Below are 8336 nucleotides of genomic sequence, written 5' to 3'. Positions count from 1 at the left end.
AACTACATGCAACAGCAAAGATGGATCAGACATAGTCGAGTTAAAGTCATGCTGTCGAGTTAAAAGAAGCCAGCCCTCAAAGACTACCTACTGTGTAATTCCATTTATATGGAGGTCAAGAACAGGCAAAGCTAATCTGTAACTATGGAAGTTGTAATAGTAGTTACCTTGCCAGGGGAGAGATATTGACCAAGAATCAATGGCTTCTAGGGTGCTGATAATAGTCTTTGTCCGACTTTGGTGTTGATTATAAGTGTAAAAGCTCATTAAACTCTATGCTTAACATTGGTTAACTTTATAAGCTCCACAATCATAATGATATACATACATTGTTTTATTTACCTGTCTATTTATTATGTATGTATGTATTTATTTATTTATTTACTTACTTACTTACTTATTTAAGGCAAGGCAATCTTTAGTTGACCTCACAGACCTTGTCAATTCCTTGTTTTTAAGGAATTTTTTACACCTACAGCACCTGGTCTTCCAAGGTGGTCTCCCATCCAAGTACTAACCGGGCCCAACCCTGCTTAGCTTCTGAGATCACACCGGATAGGGCTTGTTCAGGGTAGCATGGCTGTAGACTAATATACGTTGTTTTTTAAACAAAGAAAAAATGGTATTTATGGTATACTATCATTTATATACAAAAATATTTTATGGGTAGAGTCTGTCTCTAGAGAGACATTTTCTTTACAAGGGAGCTTGCCTAGGCAATAGGAGTGAGAGGGAGGTTTATTATTCAATGAATCCTCTCTCGTATGTACCCTAAGAATCTATTATTTTTTAAAAGTAAATCACATGTATATATATTTTAAAACTTAGGACGCCCTATGAGGCTGAATGCACTCCCATGTCTTCATAGCCCTGCCTGTCAATCGCTTGACACCCCTCATTTATGTCACCTGCCTGGCCCCTGCAGGCTTTCCCTTGGGATTTTGTGACATTCATTAGAAGATTCCTATTTTCCTTCAGCTTGTTATTCTGTAATTATACTTCCTTACTGAACAGATCTGAAGAATGAAATTGTGAGCCTCTGTGCATTTTTATCCTCCAGCAGCAGGAGGCACTTAGTGCTTAAAAATAAATGTGTGTTGTATATATGTATGTGTGTGTACTATAACTGGGTTGACAAGTACAACCAGTATTGCTGGATCCTTTTGTTTACAGAGCACAGAATGTAGTTTTTCCATGAATTGACTCTGGATGATGCATGGAACTTCCTATTCCCATACCTGTTTGGAAGTTCCTCTGGGTGCATCAGGCCAATTCTGGTGTTTTCCATGTTGTCTGAAATGCTAAGGTGCTCCTAGAGATGAGTCCCTTCGCCACTGAGCACCTGCTGAAACCTCCTAGGTCCCCATCCATCCCACATCCTGTCTCTGCTCCTACCCACTAGCGACCCTAATCCACAAGGTAGGCTCACTGCATTTATTCATTTAACAAATATGTAAGCACCTGCCATGTGGCAGGTACACAATAGGGAAACAGATAGATGCAGTCTACACATTTATGGAGGGGAGATGAACACCAAATAAGTAAACAAATAATATATACACATCATGCAAATTATAAATTTGCATAATTAAATTTCACAAATTATAATTATAGAAAATAAAATTATATTACTATAAATATTACACAGGAAAAGAACGAAGTACCATGTGGAGAAGGACAAGACCTAGTTTATTCAGGGTGACCAGGGAAGACTTTCAGAGGGGAAGAATTTTATACCAAGACCTGAAGGATGGGAAGCCACCAGCCATAGGACATGGGGATTGTGGAGGGTAGGGGTACAGGGAGCACGTGGAGAGAATATTTCCGGGTAGTGGGAATATCAGGGTTAGCGTTCACAATGGGATGGCTAGACCTTGTGCGTATGAGGGAGAGCTGTTAAGATAAAGCTTGAGAGGGAGGCCTGGGTTTGATCCTGCAGGGTCTTGTGATGTAGAGTAAGCAGGCTGGGTTTATTTTACACATTGTTATTTAATGTGTTAATAAAGAAGTCTGTAGGTTATTCATGGGTAGGAGCAGAGACAGGTCTAGGACTGAATTCACAAGATCACATCACTCTCTTCTAAGGACACCTGTGGGCTTTGTAGGGGTAGAGAATTGGGAAAAGTGGGATCCTTAAAAGGTTTCTCCTTTCTATAAACCATAAGAAATTTTTCTCTTGATCATTACAACCTTCTTTTCTTTTTTAAACTATCTTTTGAGAAATTCATTCACTGATTGATGCAACAATATTTATTGTACATTTACTATGTGCCTGATACAAAGCTAGGTGCTGGTGATGAAAAATGGGAGGATGGGAGACAATGGGAACCACTGGTCCATAGCAGTGGATTCTGAAACCCAACATGGCACATATTGTTAGTTCCTTGATTAGGGCTCAAGGCCTGAGAAGATTCACTATGGCTCTTATTCCTCCCTCTGCATCATCTTTCCTTTTCCCTGAAATGTAGCATATCTTTACTACTGGGTACTCTTCCTAGACTACCATCTATGGAATTTGAGGAATCAAAGATCTCTTAATCTGCACTGTCAGTCCAAACTGGGGGTGTTTTTGCTAATTCAATTATCTTTAAAATTTTGTGGGTCTTTAACAAATCTTATTGAAGTTTATTTATTTATTTTCCAAATATTTATTTAATTGAAGAAATGATTTTAAAAAATTCCTCCTCCCCTGGTCTACCTTCCCCCTTCCCCCACTCCCTAGCCTCTGGTAACCACTGGAGTTTATTTTATTAGACAAATTAACACCCCCGAAATCTCTTTGAAATAAGCTCTCGATACTTGGGTTTTGCCTAAGAGTGCCTAAGAACAATCCTCTGAAAATTCTTAGAAGCCCTATTGATTGAACAGTTATTGGAGGTACTGCCTTAGATCTTTTTAATGTGTTAACAAAGAATTTTACAGTCTAACCTTGGTTTAATCTTTAAATCATGTTTTCTTAACTTGAGACTCTGTTTTTTGCCGAGAAGACATTTATGAAGTTTAGCATTGTTTTTTATTTAGAGAGTCTAGGAATTTTCAAGTGTGGAAAGTTCTAACAACTTAAGGTTTCAGAGTTATATTTTCAGCTTATCTCTTTTGTCTTGCATTTTACTGTAGGCAGCTAGAAGAAGTCAGGAAACATATTTAACTATCTGCCTAAAAAAAAAATCCTCTTAGTCAGGTCACCCAGTTAATTAGGTAATTAGGTAGATTTTCTACTTTCCCAGTTGCTATAGGTGACAGTGTGGCTGAACTTTCTGCCATTAGATAGTAAGACCCTCCTTTCTTCCAGTTTCTGATATTTTCTTCATTTTCCCGTAAACCTTTATGTTCAGCCTTCATGACGGCCGTGAAGTTTCTTTTACCTGCCTCCTTGAGGCCTGTTAGGTTTTCACCATACGCTCCTCTAAGCCCTTCCAGTTTGCATTTCTGCCTGATTGCAAACCCACTCCCACTTTTTTAGGTCTTTTTAGGGCAGCACCTACTTCTGGGTACCAGTCTCTGTATTAGTTAACTGTTGCGGCATAACAAATTATCCCCAAACCTAGTGGCTTAAATAACACTGTGTTATCGCCCACAGCTATGTGGGCAGGGATTTGGGACAGTTTGGCTGGGCTGTTTTGGCTAGCTTCTGTCACGAGGTTCTCTCATGAGCTGCAGTCATCTGAAATCTTGACTGGGGCTGAAGGATCATGCTTCTTCCATGATTGGCGAGTCAGCGCTGTCTACTGGTGGGTGACCTCTGTTCCTCCCCATTTGGGCTTCTCAACAAGGATGTGTTAGTGTCCTCACAGAATGGCAGGCAGCTGGCTTCCCCCACCAGGGCTGAGACTGGAGTGAGGCAAGTGAGTCACCTGGAGGGCAAACTTGGAGGCACTCATGCTCAGGGCTGTATAAGTAGAGGGTCAGCACCTGAGAGCAAAAGCCTCCCTAGATTTTGTGTTTTGGGTGCCGTGTTTACCTTGGTGTAGTCTCGGCCTTGTCCCTACAGTGAGCAATCCGAGAGACCAATGAGAAGCCACAAAATCTTTTGTGACTCAGCCTTGGAACTCAGAAGCCAACACTGTCCCTGTCTTTTACAGGTTATACAAATCATCTTTGATTCAATGTGGGAGAAGAATACACAAGGGCCTTCCAGGAGGTAAAGATCATTGGGAGCCAACTCAGGGCTGATTATCACAGATGAGATACAATAGTGTCTGGGATTTGCTAAAAATAATCCGGGGACTTTGTGTGAGTACAAATTAAACAAGACTCACCCCTAGTTAATCCGTGTTGAGTGTGGTCGATTGGTACATAGAGGCCCATTATGCTATGGTACTCTTCTCTAGCAAGTGTTTGAGATTTGCCATCGTAAAAGGTTCAAACAAAAAAAGGCACTATGCCATAAGGTGGCTGTTCTGCTGCTCAGCGAGAACGGAGCAGCAGCCGTTTTCAAACCCAAGTTCACGTTTCCCACTGGGCCTCACAGAGTGTTTGCTAACCTGCTTGCCTCGTTGGTGAGAATGTGCTGAAAGCTAACATCGTAATTTTTATAAAACAATAATTCGAATGGACAAACATTGCAGAAGTATATATATATATATATATATATACATATATATATATATATATATACATATATATATATATGGAATCGTAACATTTACTTCAAGCATTTTAAAGCTGTAAAACAATAATATGCAATTTAAAAAATAACTTATCTTTTCAGAGCAGTTTGAGGTTTGTAACAAAATTGAGAAGAAAGTACAGAGATTCCCCATATACAACCTGCCCCTGCACGTGCATCGCCTCCTTCATCATCAGTGCCACTCACCAGAACAGTATTTTTTTTTTTTTTTTGACCAAGGATGAAACTACATTGACATGTTGTGATGACCCAAAATCCATAGTTTACTTAGGATACACTCTTGGTGTCGTACGTTCTGTGGATTTAGGCAAAAGTATAATGATACGTATCCACCATTACAATGTCACGCAGTATTTTCACTGCCCTAAAAACCTCTGTATTCCACTCATCTGTCTCCCATCCTCACCCCCTGGCAACCACTGATCTTTTTACTATCTCTGTATTTTCGCCTTTTCCAGAATGTCATGTAGTTGGTATCCTATAATATGTAGCCTTTTCAGATTGGCTTCTTTCACTTAGTAATATACATTTAAGTTTCCTCCATTCTTTTCATTGTGCTATGTAATTTTTACAGATGTATAAATGCATATTAAGAGTATAAAATTTTACAGTGATAATAAACATTAATTTGTGACAGCATTTACTTCTAGGAGGAAGATGCAAGAACAGAGGGGCCTTCATATGTAATTATTGTAAAGTCAGAAACAAATATAGTAAAGCTGGATAGTGGGTGTATGGCCATTTGGTATTCTATCGTCTTGTGTTACATTTGAGATCTTTCATAATAACGAAGTAAATTATTTCTTTAAAAAAACCCAGGATACCCATCGCTATTCAACATTGGACGCAAAGTCACAGCCGATGTAATAAAGCAAGAAAAAGAAGTAAATGTCTCAGATGTTGACAAATGATCCAAATACTGCCGCAGTGCCTAAAATAAGAGATTTTTTTAGGACACTTGAGTAAAGGCGTTTTTTTGTTGGTTGGTTTGCTTCTGTGACCTGTGAACGTTTGTTCAAGGGTAGGAATGTGCGAAGACACTGGAGCTCCCTCCTGAATGACACACGGCAGGGAAGGCGGCCCTGCCAGTCTGTCAGCATGAAGTGTCTCTAAGAGGATGAATGCTGGATTTATTCTTACGCTGCATCACTTTTTCGTCAATTCAGGGCCTGTCCACTCACTTACGAAGGCACAGAGTTGTTTGGGGGCCTTTTACTGAATGCAACGCTCTGTTAGCCATTTACTGCTTCCTGTTTTAACTTTATTTCCTCAGTCAGCAATCTCAGTTTTAACGAAGTGCTTTGTCGTAGAGAAAGAAGGAAAAAGAGGAACTCTTTTTTCTCCTGTTAACTATTTTTACTGTTGAACTCATGTTAATTATTGTCTGTGTGTTTTGCTGAACATCATGAGCCAGTCTCACTATGCGATTCGGCCCTGGTTTGGGGAAGTCATGCATTCCAAGATACCAGCCAAAGATAGGGGTGGCTTTTGCCCATGTCTTTTCATGCTCAGTAGAGGCTGAAGATAGAAGTTGTGAAACTGATAGTATTTCTTTGTCTTACTGAGCTCTAAAATTGAAAAATAAGTTTTATTTGGGAGAGGAAGTGTAGGAAGGTAAAATAGAACGATACCAGGAACTTGAGTCAACAAATGATTTTCAGGGCATGACCTAAGATCAGCCCAGATTCAGCACAAAGTCTTAGATTTTTTTCACCTGTAGCAACATCTGGAGAGGCCTCTGGGCTGAAAATTAGATGAGCCGTGTTCAAGTCCTGCTTTGTGGCTAACTTGCGTTAGGTGTCATGTTTTAGGTGACTTAGGTGCCATGTTTTCTTCAGCTTCTCAATTTCTTTATTTGCAAAACCAGGGTCCTGGGCTATATTATCTCCAAGATATTCCAGTTCTAAAATTTTACATTCAAAAGTCAGAAAGGGACTTCATTAAATCTAGAAAGAAAGTTACCAGAAGTTAAAACAAGAGGGTTCTTCTGGCCAACTCTCAGGCATTCGTTTGGTATTCAGCCAACATCTGCTAAGTGCTTATAGTGTTTTGAGGGACTAAATAAAAACACATAGTGAACCATTGTTTACATACTAGGCAGTGATTACTGAGCAAGAGAATTTTGGCAGAGCTCCAATGTCTTCCCTAGGAGCTTGGGCAAAGCCTTCTTCTTGAAGATAATTCTTCAGGAGCGGACTTTCTTAAAACCCTTAGCTTGAACTCTAGGGAAAACTTGATCTTAAGGACAAGGGAGGGAGTGAGGAGCCTACAACTGCCCACGTCCAGCTCGAGGGTCAACTGACAGTCACGTCTTATTGATTACCTCCTTCAACAATGGATAAATAAAAAGAGGTATATTCTTAAAATGAAATATTATCGAGCTGTAAAAAATGAAGCACTAATACATGTTACAGTATGGATGACCTTTAAAAAATGCTAAGTGAAAGAAGCCAGACACGAAAAGCCACATAATGCATGATTCCATTATATAAAATGTTTATAGAAACAGAATGTTGATTTGAGGTTGCCTGGGCCTGGATGTGAAATGGGGAGTGTCTGCAGATGGGCATAAGGGATCTTTTGGGTGTCATGGAAATGTTCTAAAATTAGGTTGGGTGGATGATTGCTCAGCTCTATACATTTAGTCTGAATAATTGAATTGTACACTTAACATGAGTGAATCATACGATATATAGATTTTATTTCAATAAAGCTAGTTTTTTTTAATGAGAAAGAACCAGTGCACAGTGCATATGTTGAAGTAAAGTAGCCAACCCCTTTTCTTAACAAGGATTCTTTTTTATTCTGAGATTCTTTTTTTTTTTTTTTCAGTTCATATGTCCATTCTTTCTGGAAATGAGTTGATAGAAAATGGCAATAATAGTAACTGTTGTTTACTCTCTTTTGGACAGTAAAAAGTAAACACTCTGTGTCGGTTCTTCAAAGTTTGTGAAAACTATACTGATCCGTGAAGTCCAAGAGTCCAGGAAGCGTAGAGTGGCTGCCCTGTTAAACAGGATGATGTCTTAGGGACCACTGAGTTCAACCCTCTCATTTTCAAGACGAGAAAAGGTGGAGGTAGAGCTGCTCATTTGCTTTCCAGTCTCCCTGGCTCCTCCAAGATGCCCCCTGATTCCAGGAACCTAAGAGCTCTTTATCAATCTGCCTATCAGTGTACACTAGGGTATGACATTCCGAGCAGGTCAGAATGTTGTGAGGCTTCCCCCAGGACAGAGTTCTAGGGGGGAAATGCTGGCTCCCCTTGGCTGAGTTACTCTGGCTAAGTCACCTGACCTGGACCCGTCTGCACGGTTACATGCCATGTTAAGTTTATTGGCAAAGAGACTGAGAAGTGCTCACGAGCCTAAAGGAGACTACGTTGACCATCTGAATTGATAAGTGAAGGTTCTTCCCCAAGACTAAGCAGAGTGGGTCGTGTGACTTGGAACCCCTGGGGCTGGACTCTTGAAGTCATATTCTCAGTTTCACTCTTGCTGCTGAAAATGTACCCCAAAGGCACCTGTTAAAATGGTTAGACCTCAAGGGTCAAGGCACTTGGGAAATTCAAAGATGAAGCAGGCATTTCTGGCTTCATTTATTTATACCCAGTCTTGTTTCAGAACAGATTGAAGGCGGCTTTCATGTTAAAAGGGAGGGCGATACTGAAGTTAGGTAAATGTAGAAGTTCTGATCTGAAACCTAACTT

The 8336-nt window shown here is 40.0% G+C and overlaps 1 pseudogene; it reads right to left on the bottom strand.

Annotated features, from left to right (window-relative positions):
• Nucleotides 1–469: 469 nt before the first annotated feature.
• Nucleotides 470–588, bottom strand: LOC118601513 (annotated as a pseudogene).
• Nucleotides 589–8336: the final 7748 nt, after the last annotated feature.

Source organism: Rousettus aegyptiacus, unplaced genomic scaffold, assembly GCF_014176215.1.
Source record: "Rousettus aegyptiacus isolate mRouAeg1 unplaced genomic scaffold, mRouAeg1.p scaffold_m13_p_3, whole genome shotgun sequence".
NCBI lineage: Eukaryota > Metazoa > Chordata > Mammalia > Chiroptera > Pteropodidae > Rousettus > Rousettus aegyptiacus.
This window is presented reverse-complemented; position numbering and strand designations above follow the sequence as displayed.